General features: G+C 37.3%; 1 protein-coding gene and 1 long non-coding RNA gene across 2 annotated transcripts in view; both read right to left on the bottom strand.

The window, feature by feature from the left end:
- Window positions 1-15,968, bottom strand: part of LOC113993302 — a 35,564-nt gene extending 19,596 nt beyond the window's left edge. Inside the window, exon 1 of the long non-coding RNA XR_005565297.1 lies at window positions 15,748-15,968. This is a non-coding gene — a long non-coding RNA (uncharacterized LOC113993302). The remainder of the gene's footprint in view (window positions 1-15,747) is intronic.
- The window catches only part of LOC120324191 (chemokine-like protein TAFA-5), a gene marked incomplete at its 5' end in the record, with an annotated part of 396,730 nt that overhangs the window by 242,165 nt on the left and 131,925 nt on the right, over window positions 1-22,640 (bottom strand). The window lies entirely within an intron of this gene.

Here is a 22,640-nt window from a genome sequence, read left to right as displayed (position 1 = left end):
GATAAACTTCTGGAATGACATATACCTTACATATATGCCATACATAGAGGCACCAAAAAAAATACCTGAAGGACACTCGTGTTGACAGTTCCAGTTTAAGTAATCAAGTCTTGTTGATACACCAAGAATGAAAAATCTTCAGGGTTTTTTTTTTGTTTGCTTTCATATGTCTTGTTTTTAAATACTGTGACAATGCTTAAATCTCCATTCTTTCAGAAGCTGACAATTCTGAGCATGCTACATACTGTAGTACTGAAGTGACTGAAGCAAAGCGAAACATCATATTTGTCCGTATTTGTGCATTTCCATTTTCTCCCCTGGCCCACCATTGGAACAATTTGTCCTTGTCTTTTTCAGAAAATGCTCCCTTTCCAAATCACCCCTCAAACAGAACAAGCTGCCAAGAAGACTGAAAGGCACATACAATGTGGTCATGATAGGTTGTAATGAGTGTTGTGAGTGTTAGAAATTACAATGGGTGCATTTGGTGCTCCAACTCAATGCTACGTTTCAAGATGATATTTATACACATGGCTACTCGCAGTCTATATTGTATATCATAAAAAAGGATTTTCTGTGAGGTATACTAGGCATACTGACCAAGGAGGTATAATATTGCTATATTAGCAGGCCTCTGGTATCATTCATTTCTGCATCATTTCACTACTGTTCTTCCTGTATTACATTGATGCCGTAAACTTAATAAGTACTTATAGAGTAGAAGTAGATTTTAGAAGCAGCAGCCCTTATATCCCTCACCATTTAGCACAATAGTTTACACATTCCCTACCCCATCACCCCATTTTATGTTCCCCATATCAATTCTACCCTTGAATTCCAGTAGAAAATGTTTAGTCTTTTGTCAAGGCAGGCCTCTTCTGTTTGAGGACATCTAATCCTGGCCTGAACCGCAAAAGAACAGTCAAGAACTGGGTGACTGTGTACCCTTTGTGCTCTGATGATGAAGAAAAGCCCCCAGACCCAATTCCCAGGGGGTGGACCAGGGCAAAAGCTACGGGATGGACAAAACTTGGATTGGTCGGGCAGTATTATAAATTGTAACATCTCAGGCACGTTGGGCGTGCGTCTTGTGATCTTTATGCCTAGGCACAAATTAAACCCTTTTCTTATCTCACCCTCAATTAACTGCTCCGGAGTTTTTTCTTCCTTAGCTCCAAATAGGCAACACATTCTGATGGCATTTTCAGGCTGAGGTGATCTACTAATTTCTGTGGGTTACACGTATCTACCATATGCAGCATGCTGCATCCCAACAGGGCCACTTAGTTTTCTTTATGGCAACTTCAGAAGTTTTTATAAAGGATTTAATGTGTATATCTAGATTTAGCATTTTTAATATCAAAGCAGTGGGTTTACCCAAGTAAGAAGCATTATCAATACCCGAGTATCCTTCTAGTTCAAGGGAGGTATTTTGATAAGCTATGTGCTCACACAGATTGTGTGCTATAATCATATTAGGAATTACAGAAGTGCTGCCTTCCGTTTTTCCATATGTAATAGAAAACCACCTTTCAGCACTCTGATGGTATGAGTGACTACTGCCTGTGACCACTACACTCAGGAGGAGGTGCTTTCTGAGAGCACCTATGCTTGGTCAGAATCTGAATCAGCAGCCCTCAAGGAGTACCTCAAGAACCATCTGGTACCTGGGTTCAACTTCCCCTCTGACTCCCCTGCGAGGGCTTCCATATGTTTTCTATTTTTCATAAAGAAGCACGGGATGGATTACTGGAGGCAGAAAGACACCAGAGTGAAGAACCAGCACCCCTTGTCTCTTCTCCTGAAATGCTCTGAACATCTGCAGTGGGCTCCGTTGCTCGCTTTGGTGGATCTATAAGGGATCGCTATGAGCATCCTGTGATGCTATTCAGTTTCTGCAATGCTGAGGCACATTCCAGTATTCTCTAAATGCTGTTCTTAGGGACTTGCTTCATAGCTATGCCATGCTTTGCCTTGGTATACCAGGATGACGTCGTAATGTTCTTCACCTCTCGTGAGATATGCACTGATGGCATCCAGGACATTTTCAATAACTTGCAGCAGCACTTGCTGCGCCAAACAGAAGAAATGCTACTTTGACCAACAGAGGGTGGAGTTCCTGGGGCAACTGTGGGCAACACTGACTTGCACATAGACTCCAAGAGGGTTGACAACATCACAGGTTAGCAGACCCTAGCACAGCTGCAATGGTTTTCAGGATTTACCACCTTCTGAAGACAGTTCACGAGTAGGATTTCTGATTTGTGGCTGCCATAATGGCACTTGCCTAAAAGAGGGCTTGATTTTCAGGGATGCCTAAAGCTTTTGAAAAAGTAAAATGGGTATTCACTGTAGCTTTTATCCTATACCCTCTCTTTTGGTGTAGAACCAGGTGGTCTAAGCTGTATCTCCTTCTCTGTGTAGGTCACTGCACTGAGAGGAATAATGTCTGAGATGATGAGCTCCTGGTAATCAAAGCTACCTTTGAGGACTGGCAGCACAGCTGTGCGGGGGCAGAAGGACTGACCAGAAACCCCAGCCTGGACTAAGTTTGAGGGATGAAGTGCCTCTCTCTCTCTGCTTTGCCTCCTGGCCCTCTGTCTTTTGTCTTTCCTCTTCACTTTCCTTTGGCATCTAGGAAACAGAATGTCAATACAGATCCCTTGTCATGGAATAGGGACCCAGACTTGAACACACACCTCATACACAGACCTTGTCTTTTTCTCTGAGTCGCTTCACTGTAGCTGTAGCAGAGGATGAGCTCACGACCCAAGTTCACAAGGTCACAGCAAACAACCTGCTCCTGGCTCAGCACTGCGATGGCACAGTTTCCACCAGCCTTAACCAGGCAGGCAAGTATCCCATAGTGACTGCTGCAAACATGGCTATTCCACTGATGCCACAGTGCATCTGAAGTTGGAAATGTGCTTCAGCAATTGAATGCCCAGTCTTGCGCATAATGGACGTGTGTGGCTGATTATATTTGGGTGTGTCACATATGTACTTGTATCAAAGGCTTCTGCAAAAACCACAGCCACAGCAAGAAAAGTGGGCTGCAGTGCCTCAGTGGTACCTTAAGATTTCTCTCTCTAATCAAGCTATAGATGTAAACATTTCTGTTGTTCCTATAGCTCTCATTTGAACAAGTGGGTAGGAAAGAAGGATCAACACCTCCCTGTCTTTCTCTCCCTGTCCCAGTTTATGGATATAAAGAAGAAGGAAAGACCTTTAATTTCATGCTTCAGGTCCAGGGTTAGAAAATGGAGGCCCTGCTATTTGCATTAGCCCTTTGAGTAAAGCAGTGCTATACTGAGAAAAGACAGCTGCCATGGGGTCTTTTGATAGATTTTCTCCAGCTGTGCAGGTCTCTGGCCAGTATCCTTGCTTTTTTACTGCAGTCTTAATTCAATGCACATAAAGTAAGCAGAAAGGAAGAGTTATCAAAATGTCTGTTGCATAAGCACACACACTCTGATGGACAGTTTCTTCTTTCCCTTATGTGTGAGATGGTCTATTCAAAACTAAATTTTAAACAGTAATATATTGATGTAACCAATGGATCTCTACCAAATTATGACCTTTAGATTATTCAGTATGAGATTTAAAATTTCCTCTAGCAATTAAATAGATAAAGTGTTTTCCACAGGATCTTCTTCACTTTTCCTCAATGTCATGACGTAGCGTAAGAGAAAAATCTTTGTGCAACAATTTCTATCAAAGTGTCATAATTAGTGATACAACTCTCTTAACAATCTTTATTCTCCATAATGAGCCTGTGCCTTCTAAGGTTTTTCTTGGCTTGCTTACACCCTTCATTCTCCATTGCTCTTTCTAACTTGGTCAGACTATTTTTCTAATTGGAAAAATGCAAGCTGTCTGATGCATACTCCATTAATTATAAGTTTTAGTTCACAATTTACAAAAAGTCTTGGCAAACTGTTAATAAATAAAAAAGTATCAACTGTAAAAAAACAGATTTCTGGTGAATTTTTTTTTGATTAGTCTGTGATGTTTTGGAATTTTGCACATTGGAATAACTCTTAAGAAAACATTAACCATTTTGGCTGGACTATAACTTTTCTGGAAAGGTCATATACACTTAAAGTAAAAAAATCGCAAAATCCTCACAATTGCACACAGAAGGTGTAAAAACACAATGTGAAAACAACATTGTGGAAGAAATAAACTGGAGATGAATATGCAAAATAATGCAAATTTTAATAGCACCAGCTCTCTGTAATACAAACTGTGAGGTGCTATTATCAAAGTGAGCAAAGATAAAAAGAACACTAATCTTGTAAACAGAGAAAAAGTAGGAGATAATGTAAACAGAGTACTAAGAAAAGAACATAGCCTTTTCTTTTGGAAGCTCAGGTCACGATTTCTCTAGGAATATTGGTAGACAATACGGTGGTTGTGTCTAGTCATATGGAAATTTGATTAGTGCAATGACCATTTATGATTTCTGCCTTGCCAGCCTGACAGTGTCAGCTGTTAAGCATACAAGTCCCTATAATAGCGCACTGAGATTTTGACCACACAGCTTTGTTGTTGCTGTTCTTACACTGCTCAGTGGTAACCTCCTGAGATTTGGCTCTGCAGCATTTTGTACCGTAACGTTCAGGCTGACACTTCTTGTATGGCACCTGATTCACTGCTCCTGCAGACAGTACACCTCAGCTTCCTCCATGGGCAGAGTCTTTCATGGTGCTGTTTCCCTGCCTGTCGTGGTTTAAGCCCAGCTGGAAATTAAGCACCACACAGACCTCTCTCACCGTCCTCTCCTCCCTTGCCATTTTACCAATTGCTTCTCATTATGCTTCTCTGACAGCTAGTAGGATGCTAGGGATACCAGTCATTGTCACCTAAGCCACTACCAGACCTTATTCCCAATTCATAGGATATCAGATGAAATTGGAGAAAAGTTTTATATTTCTCTGAATGCAAGAACTGTAACTTCACTCCGTCCTTAAAAGGTCCTTGCAGATTTGGGGAAGTCTGTAAGTCCTTCATTTCCCATAGGAATCCACACAATACCAAGATACATTCTGGCATGTAAGAATAATTTTCAACTTTTATAGAATTGGATTTATTAGATATGCAGAGGAAGAAAGGTACTTGGCATACATTGTCTGTAGTATTTTTTCATATAGAGGTCTCCTGGATTCTAACGTATAAGTACAATCTTGCAAGTAACAGGCCTATTAGACTGAACAGAAAATGTTTAGGTCTGGGAGTCAGGTTCAATATAGTCTTTGAGCTCTGGGTCAGAGAGCTTGCTTTAAGTACCATCTGTATGTCAGCTATCTCCAGACACAGCATAGGACATTTTTCCTTTTTCTCCAAGGATTGAATGACCTTCTGCCTAACAGTCATTCAACTGATTCTCTCAATGTTTTAAAGTTAAATGCAAAACATTTCTCAGACTTATTTCCCACTTGATACTGTACACATGGCTACATCTGTTATTTTTTCCTAGTGTTGCCCCCTGGTACTTGAAGGGCAGATGATAAATCTGGGCTAGATTGTATCTGGCTTTGTATGGGCTTGCAGTGAACCAGACAAAAGGGTACAAGGAGCTACTCGTGCTTCCTTGAGCATCCAGGCAAGGGGCAGACACAAGAGACACTCTCATCCCTGATTTAGCAGAACTCTAAATGTGCACAATTTGTGTATTTAGTATTTATAGAAACACTAAGTGCCAAAAAAGGATCTAAGGCCATGGTCATCTGATTGGGTCAGCAGTGGAGTTATGTGACATTATTTTTTTTTTATGAACTTCACTCAGAAATAAAATCCAGAAGAGACCAAAAATGCTAGATATGTAAATTGGATTTCTTGACTAGATTTACTTCACACTTCAAAATCAAAGCCAAATCCCAAAGTAAAACATTTCCCTGCCCTCTCAAATAAAACTGACACAATGGTAATAAAATTAATAATTCTGGCTCAGTTGTTTCTTTGTCTTGATTTTTTTCCAGTTTGAATAGCAAATTAAAAAAAACAAACAAAAAACAAACCAACCAACCAACCGACCAACTAAAACCAAAAACAAAAACACACAAAAGAAAAAACCAAAAACAACTCACAAAGCAAGCAAACAACTTTTTTCCACAGTATAGCCAATGAGAAAGGCCAATGCTTAAGGAACACAAATTGTATCTTTAAAAAGAACAATGGAATATAGTATTGTAAGGGTCCACCACATCCCTGAATATATCAATTTCATCTCTATCATACATCAACAGCACCAATCACACTACATACTGTCTTAGCTTACTTCTCCTATGAAGACACTAATTCAAAGCCTACTTCCATTGACAGAAACCTTTTAATTTTAAGATCAAAGTTGTCCATGGCTATTATTATCATCTAATTGATACTGTACCAGTATTGTCCTCAAAACAATTAATTGCCTTTCATGTTTATTTTCCTGCCTATATCCAATGTGCAATCATATACCCTCAGAGGCTTGTTCTCTAGACAGGGTCACAAAGCCTCTTTTCCCCCCCCCCCCCCCCAAAAAAAAAAAAAGAATCAGCTTATTTTACAAAAATATTTTATTCTGAATATTATAGTAACCCTTTTGTTTACATGTTCCACTTTGAAATAACCTTGAATGGTGAGTATGACTAACCATAGAATTCTAGATGAAATTTCATTTATATCTTGTGCAATGGCATTAATGCTTCTTTTTAAACCAAGGACGTGCTGCTTCTGGTGCTTCCAGGTGCAAGTAACATTTACCTTAGCAACTCATATTTGTTGGAAGGCCTGATACAGAAGTGATGGAGTTAATAACAAAAAAAAGCTTAAGAACAGAGTATACTCCTGAGGAGTTAGAGGAAACTATTATATAAGACTATTAACTTTGGGTTAAAGGAAAAAAAAAAAAACAAATAAAAGACAAGTGTTGTTGCTAAGACTTTGGGTCAGATAAGCTAGATTAAAATAATATTTGTTTTAGCCTTGGGAAAAGAAAACTAGCAAATTGGGAAATAAGAGTTATTACAGTTAGAAATAGATAAATATAAAGAAGATTAGCTAAGAAGTTTAAACCAAATAATCAAGGATGGAAACACTTCTGCATTGTATTTCTGAGGTTATAATTGAAGGCAGGAGTTAGACATCTCTAAGTTCTTTTCTTAGTGTCTTCCAATATGCTGTTGGATTGATTAGCCACCAGTGTTTCTAATAAGGATATAGTGTCTGCTATCCAGTTTAACTTCACCTCTCAAACAGAACATTTGAAAACATAAAGCTTTCTATCTGGGCACTGAAACAGTAATTACCATTACTGTTCAACATTACTCGTACTCGTACTGAAACCAAAACCAAATTAATTTAATTTGAGGGCAACAGCTGTACTACTTTAAATGTCCTTAGCAATGTTTTTTTTTTCCCTTTTCCTTATTTAATTTTGTAATAGAATGGTCAATAAGCACACGGTCAAACCTAGTGCCCCATAAAAGTTTCATTTCAGTTTGACTCCTGGAAATTCTCATTTTATTCTACAAGATGTAAAGTTTTACACCCTTTGCAGTTTCCCTGTTTAATCCCAATGTTTCATTTGTACTGGTTATTCATCCAGTTTTGAGCTTTTCTGCAATGTCTTCTAGCTCTCTACTTGGGATAAATGTTCAAGAACATTTTTGGATATGCAAGACAAAGGACTCCAAGGGTTCTTTCATATTCAAGTCAAATATTAATCTGAGCTCTGCTGCCTATATGACTAATTATTTTTGCCTGTTAAGAACTGATACCCTTCATTACAGGTCTCTATTTACTCTTCCATTTAAATGAAACTCAATTACCTTATGATCACACAATCCAAGTCTATTTTCTACAAATGACATTTTTTATAATGTCCTTACTACTTAAAAAAGCCAGTTTTATAGGTCAATCAGCTTTGTTGCTTCATTGGTGGAAGCAACAGAAATCCTGTATTCTGAGGGAACTCCTTTTTCATGAGTAGCTTGTGGTCAGAAGTCTAGTCAGGAAAACAAAATTTGCTCCAAGTGATTTTCCCTAGGTACACATTGACAAGATTTTGCACCTCAAGATTATGGTGGCACAAAACTCTTTCAGGACAGGTAAGCTTCTTTGAGGCATTCACTTCACAGTCAAGGTTCTTGAATGCTCCAGGGTCCAGGAGCATCCTGGGATGCTCATAGAAGTATCAGTGGATCTCTACTTATGCTATTCTCTCACAACCAGGTGCATTTTCACTTCTATTAAACTTTGCTTCTTTATTTTTTCACACTGCAAAGCAAGAATGTATTTCCAAAGTACTAAGGGTTACCCCACTGTTGTTTGTTTGTTTGTTTGTTTAATTTTACTTTTTCTCTCTCAGATAATGAAAATCCATATGGAATAAACTATAAAATATAAGCCTGAGTTTTAAATAATAAAGACTATGGACATAACCAACAAAAAAGCTGATAATGCATTTCCAGCTTTTTACTAGCCATGCTGCAACAAATTAATTTCAAAGCTGTTTCCACTTCCCTCACATGCAAGATGAAGCTGGGTACTGAATCTGTAAAATGCAGAGGGAGTGGCAGTAATACATTTGTCTTACTTATTTTCATACTAGGCTTACACAAAGGAGGTCCTCTAGAACTAATTTAACAAATGCTATGCTCTTTTGCGTTGCTCTGTAACCTAAAAGGGTAATTTCTGGGATGCTTTTTCTCTGAGGGTCTTTGGAGTTTCAGCTACATAATTTTCATTTTCAAACCATGACATTCTTTTCAAAACATTCAGTCAGACTCAGGGAAGATCCCATTGGGCTGTGTGGCTTCACATTTTGGTACTGAATGAAGGACTCTGTGCATTTCGTCAGTATGAGTGCACACCAGCAGCTTTTAGGACAACTTTGGGAGATCATAACACAACCTTTGTAGGAGATACTAGCAGAACACTAGTAATGTTAAGGCGTGTTCAAAATAGATTAGGACCACATATCCAAAGACTACCTTTTTCATCGATAGTACTACCGCTTTTGCTCTCGTGGGTACCTTCATCCCGACTGAAAGAAAAAGCATTTAAGCACATACTTAGTTTTCTGTCGATATGCATGTACCAGTCTGAAAGGCAGGACAGTGAACCACAGTTCCCAGCATTAATTAGAGGTGACTGTATTTTGGGGGCACTGGTTCACTATTACTTCATTTCTATTCACCTCTGATGTGAGGTCCTGGTTTAGATTTCTGTAATTCCAGTGTAGGACTCAGCCTTTCTAATGAGACTGCGGCATTAGTGAAACCACTTACAAGCAGATTTTTATCTTCCTGTAAATTAACAGTTCTGCAAGAATGTAAAATGATTCTGCTAAACACATTGAGCTGGCCATGTCTGAAAATTAACTTTCTAGTCATTGCTCCAGCCCACGTGGCACTTGACAAGTGCTACAACACTCAGAAAAAACCATGTTAATTATCACATGACTATTATTTATATCTCTATTTCTTGAAACACTATTCAGTCATTAAAGATAGTAAAAAATGGCACTATCTAGAATGAATATGAAATGAATATTCATAACGCAGCTAATTGTCACTGACATCTCAAATTTCATTATAATTTCTGTTTTGCTTAGCACTTTCTCACACTTGCAATAAGCCCATCACTATGCTATTCAATTACTGACTATAACAGAAGTCCAGACAAAATTATATATTCACAGTAGGACTCTACATTTCAAAATCAGCTATATAGTTAGGATGTTTGGAGAAATGCTTTTTATATAAGTATAGATGTATTTATGTAGCATACCACATCTTAACTTGCTTAACAGGACCTCCCACTTTTTTTTAATAGGCATTGCATGTTTTAATTCAGAGCAAATCTAATAATTCAAGAGTTGCTAAACTTATCACTGGAACTAAAATAAACTTTTCCCTTCTACTGGGAGATTATAATAGGCTTTATTTATTTACTCAGTGCATTTCATCACTCCTTTGAATGTGCAAGTAGGAAAATGCAACTAAACAAAAAGGCTTACAAGTGAGCTATTTTAATGTTTATCGAGACCATTATTTTTCTTGCAGGCTTGTTAAGCTCTTAAATATGTATTTGTATCACACTAATGTAGCCTGTGCTTTTTGTGTAATATCACCTACTTCACACACACATAGACAATAAGGGAGCTTAATTTAAAAATTACTATGGTTATAATGCTGGGTCTACAAAGCCAAAGGGAGATTATTTTAGCTTTAAAAATTGACTTGGGGAAAATTAACACAGTGAACAAGCATACTAAATACTAACTGCTTCAAACCATACTGATTCTTGCTGCTGCTAAAGAAAGGGCTATCTAATTTAAAATATTTTGCAGATTTTAAGGAGTACTTCTCTTTGAAATACTTACCTTTGTGAACACTGTTATTTGAAGTGCTTTAAGAAAGGAGCTGTCCACTGTCAGCTGTTTAAAGCCGACAGTTTTGAACAGGACACTGTGATGAGGAAGTCTATCACAGGTGGGACACAGTCATTTGGGGAGGAGAATTTTTGATGGTTTGATCCTAACGAATTTACAAGAGTTCCTGGGACCGTGGGTCAATATATCCTCCTTTCTATAAATGGGAAGAAGTCGACTCCTAACTAGAGGGCAGTCAAGCCACACCGAGCTGCAGACCCAGCTGCAGAATGCCCACTGACTTCTGCCTGCGATAAATGTCAGCCTCTGAAGCAGTTATTTACAAGCTCTGTCTGTGGTAGCCCTGAGATTCCCAAGGCATGGTTGGCTGCAGCATTATGCACAAGCTCCTTTCAATTAGAGCGACCAAGGCAACAGGGACTGAAGCTGACAGGTCACAACCCCATTACACTTTATGGTGACTGACATTTTCTTTAATGGACACTTTTAAAAAATTTAAACCATTTTAAGAAACATTTTCCTAAGAAAATGTTTGTGTATCTATAAAAAATAGCTGCTCTCAGCTTCTCTTGGGTCTGCTATCATTCTTTCTTTTACTTTTCTGCTGCAGAAGATTCACAGATGTATATAAGCAGGAATGACAAAAAGAACTATATATAACAAAGTTTTAGACAATTGTATATTGCCATTCTCTAAAAAGGGTAACAACCAATTTGGGAAAAATTCTGTAAAGGGAAAAATCAGTGCAGACACTCAGTTTAAAACTGATGCTCTCTGTATGGTTCCTACAGAAGCCATCCATGATTATTCCAACTTTGATAAATAGTGAGTAGAAGAAAACCTCCAAGAAACAACTGTATGAGAAGCACATCATACAGAAACTCTTGCTTGAAAAAGAACTGTCTGGTGACACTCACAGGCCGAGTTAGCTTCCTTCTCCAAACAGGGACTAACAGCTAATGACAGTCTGCCAAAGAAGTTCTGCTAGAGGTCATATTTGATACTTGTGACATTTAAAACAGGAATGCAGAAAAAAAGTGTTAATTCTGGGAAAAGAGTCAGTGAACACAAACTGCAGAACAATTAATTTGTTAATCTTCATCTCCACCTAAAAACACCAGTATTTTCTTTACCCAGTTAGCTGTCTGGTGCATCCTTATGCTGTTTAAACATGTTAAAGACATATTTTAAGTGAATTGAAGAATACATTGGGAAGCATGTGTTTAAATGACATTTTACACAAGATTTTAAATACGTGTTTCCTTTAACTCAGCCCTTCATCATCAGTTAATCAGCTGGGACAGACCAGCTACACTGTAGGGAGTGCAGAAGTGTGTGAAACAGGGCATAAGATTCAATTCATGGCTAAAGTACTCCCAAAGATGCTGGAGTCACTGTTAATGGCCTGGATTCAAAGGCAAAAAAACCAGACAAGATACCTTGAAAATTCAACTGAACCATGGAAATTAGAAAATGTTCTCCAGAGAGAACAATCAGGTTCTGTAGCACCACACATTCATTGAATTTTTCCCTGATCTTTGTGATTTGGAGATACCTTCTCACATGTGATCTAGTAGCAAACTGGTGTTTTTTTCTTTAGTTGGTAGTCAGTCCAGGAGGAATGAGGAGATATGTTTTAGAGCTTTTAAAGAAACACATGAATTTTAAAGAGAATCCCTAAATTTCCCTTTGGTGTGGTTGATACTGCTTTTCTGATTATAGCAAACATTGAGTTAAGCTGCTATAAAGTTCTTTATGGCTCCAAACTGACAGTACTGAACTCACTATGGGAAAAAGAAAATGGTTGTCAGAAAAGAAATGGACAAATAAATAAATATACTGGTAGAAGTCAGAGAAAAATAATTTGCAATAGTGTTATTGGAATTGCTGAAAAAAGTATGTCTTTAATCTACTAGAGAAACTCATTCAATGTGAAGACATATTTTGAAAAGAACAAAAGGGGAACAGTGTGAGAGCAATTACATACCAGTTCATGACAAATTATACTATGAAACTGGCACAGTAATCATGTTTGACCTCACCTACAGAGTAGCTTTTTAACAAAATAAGCAACCAAGAGAACAAAACATAGCACCTGTAATAATAACACAATGTAGAAAAATACTATTTAATTGCAAATTGTGATCATGGAAAATAAGACAACAAAAAGTAAACCAGGTGATAAACCCTTTTCTTCTAAATGCCCCTTGTTCTACTCAATACCTACTGGGTATTTTAGTTCAAAAATCAAAATATCACCTCAGCTGCAGATGAGATTCCTCTCATTCAGCTGTAGACATTGAGGTGAATGAGATTCACCTCACAGACTGATGCACCAAATTTAGGTACTACATGTGAATTCGATATCCAAGACCCCATTCTAGTCAGTGAAAACCTGCAGTGACTGAAAACTCAGCTGGCTAAACAGAGAGACTTGTTGCATTTCCATTTAAAATGCCTTCCCATTTAAAATGCCATCTTAGAGTATCTGACAAAACCTCATGGGACTGACGGATATCACAGAGGACTTCAGGGACACTTTTCTGAAGAAGAAGCTGGAGAGTAGGCAGGAATACCTGAGACATCTCTCATGTATTAGACACCTGTGTATGGACAACTGAAGCAAAGTCATTTGATCAATGGATCCAAAGAGCCATGTAACCCTCTCCAAAGTGGACATCTCCAGCAGATCAGCTGAACTGGTGCCTACATGCCCTTGCAGGTGACCAGGATAAAATCAGCGTTATGAATTAAATGATGTGCATCTACTTTTTCCTATGCATACATATTAAGTGGTTGGTTAAAGGTTCTTCTGCAGTGCACATGTTCTACAAATGAGTTAAGCCTTGGATTCATTATTAACCAAGTGAACTTCCAGAGCACTTACTTTTACAATCTAGCAGGTAAATCACTGGAAAGAAAGAGGATTATTGTCTTGTCTTTTGAAGCCACTTCATTTGAAATACTGTATTTAAATAAAGGAACTACATTCTTAGAAACAGATTGGCAAACTGGAAGGAGTTCTCCAGAGAACAAACAAAAATAGGAATAAATACTTTGATTTTTACTTATTAAATCACTTGCATATTCCAAAGAACTCAGTGCTCTAACAACACGGACAAGTGACAAAAAGGAAGAATAGTATCAGCTTGCAATAGTACAGATCCTTAGAAAAGAAGGGAATTATAGTATGCAGTACTCTGGGATGTAATTAGAAGTCAGCGTATGAAGACAAAGATAAGAAATATAAAGAGAAACTTCCCAGTCAGTGACACTTTTCTGGTTATTCAGTAGCCTCTGAAATGTAGAAATCCCACTTCACTGGATACTGAAATCTAAGTTTGATTTAGTAATAGAAAATGTACTTTAGAAGAGTGTCCTATAATCAACAGGGAGACGGATGGGATAATCTGAAAAGCTCATCTATTAGCAACACATATGATTTTTTCCACACATTATTAGTTGACAGATATTTTGTCAGAAAAGCAACCATCCTGATAAAGAAACAAGATTTGTCAAGAGAATACCAAATAACTTTTACTCAGCACTTATACTTGTAGGCTCTTAGCAGCATTGCCTTAAATCATATCTCTCCACCAATATTTCTGTTTAGCAGATGCTCATTGGCTAGTACTTATTTTGGACTGGCTTTAAGTAAAAGATTAAAGGCATTGAGTATTGATAACCAAATTAAAAGGGCTGGCTGCCAATAGCTATAACAGTAAGTAAAGAATAAAGAGCATTGCCTGCTCTGTGTCCTCTTGACCACACAGAACAATCATTAAGAATTAAGTGCTGTGATTCAGTGCCCCTCCTCCGTTTTCCCCAGGAGGCAATGCCTCACACACCACCAAGTACGCAGCACTCTGGGAACAAAGCCAAAAGTAGCTACTCGTTCTCTGAATGAGAACAGCTCAAAAATGGGTCTTACCCAAGACGGAGGGATGGGGGAAGGGAATGACAATGTTTCCTGCTACTGTTTATAATGCAAGTTTTTTTAACTGGAATGAAATTTGTATAGACCCATCTTTTACTGTCTTTCTTAAATGAAGCTCAGGATTTTAGCTGAGTGGCTACATTAAAGACATGTAATATAATGATGCTTTTTCATTAGAGCAATTGATAATGTGTAAAGTTTTGAAGGGAATGCCTTTCCCCATTCCATCTCTCTCCTTCTCTTTTCCCCACCACTGTTGCTAGATGTGTTTTTTTTTAATTAGTTCTCTCTGTCTGCTGCGCAGCAACAGAGCAAAAAATTGGGTTGATATCTGAATCCTCCAAAAATCCTCCAGTGGTTCCTGTTTAGTTGTTTTTAGATATCTACATTGACGAGTACAAGGTAGAATAGGCTAAACACAAGTGATATTTAATTCATTGGGATTATACTGATGATTCATTTAATCAGGTATGTTCAGCATAAAGAAAACATTAAATACTCTCCAGGCTGTGTCTGACCACACATAGGTGGGAAGATGACAGAAAAATCTACTCCTGCAGGTGAGAGCCACAGGAATACTGGGGAGGGCAGCCGAGGTTAGCAGAATTGAGCTGGGCAGCAATAAACAAGCTCTGAACCATTTCAAACTGTGGCTGAGCTCCTCCTCCAGCATCCCCTCTCCAGAGGTCTGGCACCCTCTGAAAAGGCTTCAGTATGTGACAGATGAATCAGAGAGTACTCCTTGAGGGAATTCCACTGTTGCACAGCTCCTCTTTGTCTCTTGTTCCCTCTAGCGTAACATAGTGCATGCAGTTATCACGTTCATATATTCAGACCCTGGATTTGCACACAAATACAGATGTTTGCATCTGCATAATGAATACACCTCTGTTTTTCAGGGTGTGCTCACTATGATTCTAGCCTTTAATGTCTGATTAAATTAGGAGGATGTGCATTGTGACTTTATATAAACTTCATGGGACAATTCTCATATCAACAGTCTGTGAATTTAACTATTAAATACCAATGTCTTTCAGTTATTCCAATATTTTATTTTTATTCTTTTTAAATACTCTACATACTGCAATAGGGCATGCCTTAGATATCTCTTAGCATGAAAAAAAGTATTACAGTAGGTGTATGATTTTTTTCTTGACTGAATAGTTTTCTTGATACCTGACTTTTAAATACCATGGGACAAACTGGACACTGAGCTTACACTGCAGTCATTGGAGGGAAAATAAACCACCTCCAGAGAGCAATCTATCTTATTTTCCGATAAGCATCAGAGATAGGTCAGCGCACTGCTAAGTGCTCATTTCTCTGTGTAAATTACAGGTAGAGGCTAGGGTGGATATCTGAGGCTTGTACATCCACATTTTTGATATCAGCACAAACCCAAACGACCAATGAAAGTTAAAAAATTTACCTCTGTGCTTGTCCTCCTCCCTTTTTTCATAGACTTCATCACAAAATCTCAGAATCTTGGTATCACATAATGGTTGAGATTGGTGTAGACATCCGGAAATCCTTTAATTCAACACGTCTGCTCAGAACAGAGTCAGCTAAAGCGGGTTGCCCAGAGCAGTGTTCAGCTGGGTTGTGAATATCTCAAAGGATGGAGACTCCACAATCCCATTGTGTTTGACCACTCTTAAAGTAAAAAAAAATAATTTTTTATGTATAACTGAAATTTCCTGTATTTACATTTATGTCAATTGTCTCTCCTCCTTTCACTGGGCACCACTAAGAGTCAGTTTCACTCTTTTATATAATCTTTCCATCAAGTACTTACAGAAACGGATAAGATCCACCTGAGCTTTCTCATCTCCAGGCTAAAGTACTCTAAACTTGCTCAGCCTCTTCTCATATGACAGAAGTTCCAAGCCCATAACATAATCTATGTTATGTTATGGGCTAACATTGATTATGTGGTCCAGCAAAGGACCACATGTAATCTATGTGGTCCTTTGCTGGACTTGCCCTAGGAAGTCCACGTCTCTCCCATGCTGGCGACATCAGCACTGGTAATAGCACTCCTGATGTATCTTTCCAGTTCTTAGCAGAAAGGAAGTCAGCTCCTTCTGATCTGCTGGCAACACACTGTCTAATGCAGCCCAGGAGGCTGTTAGTCTTTGCTGCAAGAGAGCTCAGCTGGCTGTGGCACAACTTGCTGTCCATTAGGACTCCCAGGCATTATTCTGCAAAGCTGTTTTCCAGCCAGTCAGTGTGTACTGATGCATGGGACTATTTTTCTTTGGCTGCAAAACTCTGTATTTTCCTTTGTTAAACTTCACAAGATTAATACTTCCACTCATTATAGCCATCAAGAAGTCAGTTAATCCAGTCCTTTAAGTCATCCCTACAATCAACTGGGATAGCAAAAATGCTTCAAAGGGCAATTCACCCCTCTATTGCACCAAGTAATGTCTCCTAGAAGGGGACACATCTCTCTCCACATGTTTGGCCAGTCACAGACTGGAGAGTTTTTGATACTTTCTTTATGCAAAATATGTTTGCTTGCTTCAAAAAAATTCAGTTTTAATGTGTTATGTTTTCTCATGTCAAGAAGATGTGGATACTAAATTCTATTAAATATGGATCTGATGGTGCTCAGCTCTTCTTTGTCTCTGGTGTCCAAAATGCAAATGCTCCTCCAATAGTAACTTCTAAGGCATGTTTTTTTATTTGCTGTCTTATTTTAGACTTAGCTTATCCACTGTCTTAAAAACTTTTACTGTTAGTTGCAACAATTTAAAGATATTCCTGTGATATATTATAAATCCTATGAGATGAATATTCATTATTCTTACATCCAGTCAAACTCACTACCTTTAATATGCCTTGATTTTTTCACGCACACACCACATATGTTAGGCTTGATTTTAAAGTTTACTTGATACTTTTTCCATGATTGTTTCATAAGTTTTAAGAGTTCATGTCACGGCAGCTTGCAGCAAAGACAGAAAAGAAGTCAGTAAATTTAGATTTCTTTTCTAGAGTAAATGCAGGAAAAAAAGGGTTTTTATAATTTGCACAAGTCATTGAATAATGTTTGTATTGCCACTGGCAGTTTAAAGTCCAATGACAGATCATACATTAAAATCATAACATGAAACTCACTTATAATTTAAAGTATAGATTATGTTACAAAACTGTATGAATTCTGGGATCTTTTAAAAAATTGAAGAATAAAGATAGAATTATGCTAGTTAAAGGAGCCACAGGGCTAAGTGGAAGTTTATATGCAAAAGGAGTAAAAGAAGAAATAACTAGTCTCACACCCCATAGGTCCTGTAAATACTTATGTCTAAAGTAAGAAGTCCTGCTACTCATGAAAAGAACTGTTTCAAGCTACAATTTTATGACAGAATCCTATTACATTAGACTCCTTCTGGAGCTCTTGTTCCCAAAAATATTGTCTTTAAAGTAATTGTTACACAAATTGCTCCATTAGGCCACATTCTGAAATTCTCATTCATTTTTCCATGTACTCAGAGAGTAGCCTTCAATAACCCTTTCAAAAAATGACAGAGTTCCCCCTCTGGCATGCCCTCTCCAGAGCTGTGACTCCCTTTGAAGAGAGGTCAGCTTGTGCAATATAGACCATAGAATGCCAAAAGCAGACTGTTGAGATAGACCCATCATTTGAAGTCATGCATGCTTTTCTCCACCTTTTTGTCACCTTCTCTTCTTAATTTTTTAAGGCTGCTAGGAACCAAACTGGCCTCTGGCATAAGTAAGGCATTCTTAGCAGTCACTTTCCTGGGCTTAATTATTGCAGTGATGCAGAAGAGCTGCGCATTTGGTTTTGTATTTTTACTGTCCTTGGTAGAATGTTATTGAAGGACAAAGCACACAATGCAATATATGTCAAAACATATTACAGAATTTGTATGAAGCCTTAAATCTTTTTTTTTTTTTGGAAGCAACTTGAAAAAGAACTTTACACTTAAAAATGTAAATCTCCGAGAAAAAAAACCTAAACCCACCAAATCCTAACTAGAAGAAAAAGACAGTGTTTGAGGATCTTACTGGATATTCCTGCTAAACCATAACTTCAATTCTCATATTAAAACAAACAAACAAACAAACAACAAAAAAATCACCATCTCAAAACCAAAACAACACCCAAAATACAAAAAAACCCAAAAGCAAACACAAAAATGCTTGGTTTATATTCCAAGTTAAAAAGTTTAGGCACATAGCACCAGGGTTATACAGGTGATTCTAATAGCTTCTCAACTTCCTCCTTAACTTCAAGACACTGCAAGTTTTTTTTGAAAACTGCCATTAACATTTTCACTAAGTGACTTTCTCCTGCGATACATTCTTGCTTCCTTCATAGGTGTGAACTCTATGCTGTTTCCCTTACAAGTCTGTCATCAATCAATCCAAGTAAGCACTTGCCTGTCATTGTTTCCACCTGAACAGACTGATCACTTTACTGCATATTTACAGTATTTGTTTCCTTTTTATTTTTTTCAATCATAGGAACGTAATTTGGTGTCACAGAGAAAGACTGTTGACATCTATGATTGCTACGGTCCTTTGATGAGAGAGTATAGGACAGTACATTATCTTACTTGGACCAAACTGGATTGGTAGGATTAATCTAGAGTCAGATTAGAGATTACACTCCTATTGATAATCAGCAAATATAGTGTGGCATGACAGTACTCTGAGGCTGCCCACCTCGCACCCACATGCACAGCAGTTGCAATGCCGTGTGCAGTAGATGCTGCTGTTACTTCAAAATAACAACTCTTTTTCCAACATCTCTTTCTCTTTGTTTGAACTAGATACTGTAGCATCAATAACAAAACACCTTTGACTTATATCTGGAAACCTACAGCTTTGTATAAAGGCTGTGTTTCCCCCTGATTAATGCAGCTTTTCTTCAGCACTCTATCTCTGAACCATGTGTCTGCTGTGAGCTTTCCTTCTCTAAATCAAAGGTGCCACTGAAAAACAGAAAGATTGTAAGAATGTGAGCAAGAAGTTTTGACTACTTTTATTTCCAGCCTTCTAATTGGAGTCTGCCATAGTCACTGTAGAAAAATTTACATTTTTCTAATGCAGGTTTCCATCAGATGGCCTCTTAACAAGCAATGATTTAAAGGGATAACTCGAATGTAAAATTCACGCTTCTGTATGAGCTGTTTTTAACTAATGTTCTTGAAAAGAACATTTAAAAGTATCATCTCAGAGAGAGGAAAAAAAAAAATTATTCTGGAACTTCAGTCTTTATTTTCTGCATTCAACAACCTTCTTCTGCATTATTATTCTGTTCCCCCATTTGTGATTTGGCTTATTTAAGTCCATAAGAAATGACAATATAATAATACATACGAAAGCCTAAGTTAATGAATAGTATTCTATTCTTGGCACTACTACTGTTAAAACTTCACCAAATTTCCTTTGTTACGCTACCAGAAAAATCAGAAATTCTGCTTTGCCACGAGCACAGTTAATCATTAGCGAGGGCCAAAGAATCACGTCCTGTTTTAATCATAATGTCAAGAAAATTTTTCAATTTATTTGAAAACCTGTCATAAGTGAGAAATTGCAAGGGGGGTTGTTTTTTGTTAAAGGTATTGACATTTTATCCTTGATTCTTCACAAAGTAGGATCGGTTATTTCATCTTTGTGCTTATCAGTATTAAAACAGTTAAAGACAGTGAAATGCAGTTAAACTTTCTAAGACCTGGATATTGATCTAGTAAAAAAAAATCTTTGTAAAGATTTATTTTTATTAGATTTCTCACTAAGAAATAAATAAAAAAAAGTGCAGGAACTGCTCAACAGTCATGCCATTCTTCTTTACTAAGGCTGTCACTTCTGGGGACATATTCTCCACCATCAAGGCATGTCATTTAGAGATGTCAGATTCATCCCATGCACTGTTTTACCTATACAGACTCTGTGAATTGTAGACTAAATATACCTGTGCTGCACTGCATATATACTCCTTTTTTCATCTAAGATATTTTGGAAGGACTATGCGTGCCTTCTATATGATGTATTCTGTTATATTTTTACTAAACCTAGATTTCACATAACCTATACTGTATTTCTATCCTCAGATAGTCACATTCAGGCACTCTCTGCAGCCAAAAACTTGTAGAAAACTATTAATTTACCCAGATACACTGGATATTTTAAGGATGAGAGAAATAGCTCCCTGTTAGGGTCTGCTTCTCTCCATAGAACCTAAATGGGATTCTCGATATCTACACTTCAGTGAGTCCCATTCCCTGTCTGTCTTTTTCATCCACAACTTGCCTCATGTGCAATAAAACTGTGCCTTTATCACTCTGCAGGGGTCTAGTCAACAACTGAAAACTAAAACCGTTTATCATATTTAATTAGACAATTTAACCATGCTGATTTCAGGATTGCACTTCTTCCTGATTCACATTTGAAAACAAAACCCAGAATGTTTTAAAAAAACCCCTCACATTGAACTGTAGCTCAAGGAGCTCTCCAAATCATAGTAGCACTGTTTCCTGATATATCAGCTCTTGAGGAGATTTTTCCATCACTCTAGTAAGCTACAGACCAAGTAGATAAATTGTGGTGTCGAAGTTCAGAAAAGTGTGGAATTTGAATTATACCATAAGACAACAGCACTGAAAATTTAAAATAGTATCTACTTTTGTTGCCTTTCCCACAATGACTGTCTTTGGTCCTGATTTAGGTTCAATGTAAAGAGATTTTTTAAAGAATTAGTAGTGAGTATAATTTCAATAAATGTGAAACATCTTACATATGAGGTTTGTTCAGGTTGCAGTTTACAAAGTTGAATGAAGATCAAAGCCAGTGAGTAGCCTTACACTGTGTATGGATAACTGCATGGGTCATTCATCTTACCAGAAAACAAAAAGCCTGAAATTCTATGGCTGAATGCACATGCAATAATGTTCTCAAAAATTATTTTCAAAATGAAAAGTACTGAAAATGTATGGCACCTTCTAACCTCTCCAGTCTGCTCTATTCAGGAAGAAGAACCAATGAAAAAGCAAAAATTCAGTGGAGCCAGGATAGATTTTGTAGAAGCAATTTACATCAGTCTGTATTTGGGGGGAGATATTCCTCGGTAGATACTGATAAAGTAAACTTAGATATAATTCTAGGCATTTTAAAATAAGAAATACAGTTGATTATCTAACTCTTTTTCATGAGTTAGATCATCAAACTCTTTTTCATGAGTCAATCTATGAAGTTATTAAGAGTTATTAATGGTATATAGATAGATTAACAAAAAATTAATACACATTTTTAGAAGAAATGTAGGTAGTTCAATTTTATTTTTTTTTACCTTGCTTATGAAAACCATAATTGGTACTTTTGGAGAGTCATCTCAGTAAATTCAGTCAGCAAATGATTTTCTTTTGTTTAGGAGCTGTATGATTCACTGATTCTTAACAAGTGAAGAAAATACCTGTAGGCAAACAACAATACTAAGCTTGCAGTGCACAGAAGTGAGCTAAAAACCAGATGCCAGCCCTCTGCTCTTCCTGTATAATTTGTACATGGTAACGAAAGTAAAGTGATTCCTTAAGCATATTTTCTAGCTTATTATTCACCACTATCTTATTTCATGTGGCACTTCAAAATGCTCTTTTATACCTAGGTTGCTAGAACAGGATATCAGCAGCTTTTTGCTAGTGCATATAATTGAAAGGCTGCTACTTAAAACAGGCACCATTAAAAATCTGAATTTGCCAGCAGTTACAGCCCAATTCTATGCCTAGAATAGAAAAGCAATTATGGTATGCTGCTGTATTTGGAAGTGTTGACAAGTCTTAACCTTTAATGGTGACTCCTATTTATAATAAGAAACATACACATTGAGGATCTTTCTTTAGTCTATATATAACCACCATAACAAAAACAGTGTAAGTAGGTAAGGTGGAATGAAACATTTTATCGTGATTTAGGCTTCAAACAATAAATTCCATTACATTTCAAAGGTCATTTCAAAATTTTTAAAATTTTGATGGTTCTATAATTTCAGAAATTAGTCTAGAGTCATATCTTTTTGGTTTTGCTTTGTGAAAGCACTCCCAATGTTAGACATGAAGTATTTAATACCACTCTTCAGCTTTAAAATGAACACCATTAACAATTCCTGACTATACATTACTCAAAGGGGATCAAAATCCATTGACTTTGCATTCTAGTTTTGCCAGAATACAATCTTGCTGCCTCAGGTGAAATAAAAATAAATTCTCAGTACTGCAAAGAATATGAGTGTTCAACTGTACAGATGGGTCCTAATGGCAACTCATACAGTGCAGCATGTTAAGCACACTTACT

The sequence above is a fragment of the Pipra filicauda genome, unplaced genomic scaffold (assembly GCF_003945595.2).
Source record: "Pipra filicauda isolate LSUMZ 115617 unplaced genomic scaffold, ASM394559v2 scaffold452_size532124_pilon, whole genome shotgun sequence".
Classification (NCBI taxonomy): Eukaryota; Metazoa; Chordata; class Aves; order Passeriformes; family Pipridae; genus Pipra; species Pipra filicauda.
The sequence above is the reverse complement of the archived record's forward strand: the minus strand, read 5'-3'. Positions and strand labels throughout refer to the sequence as shown.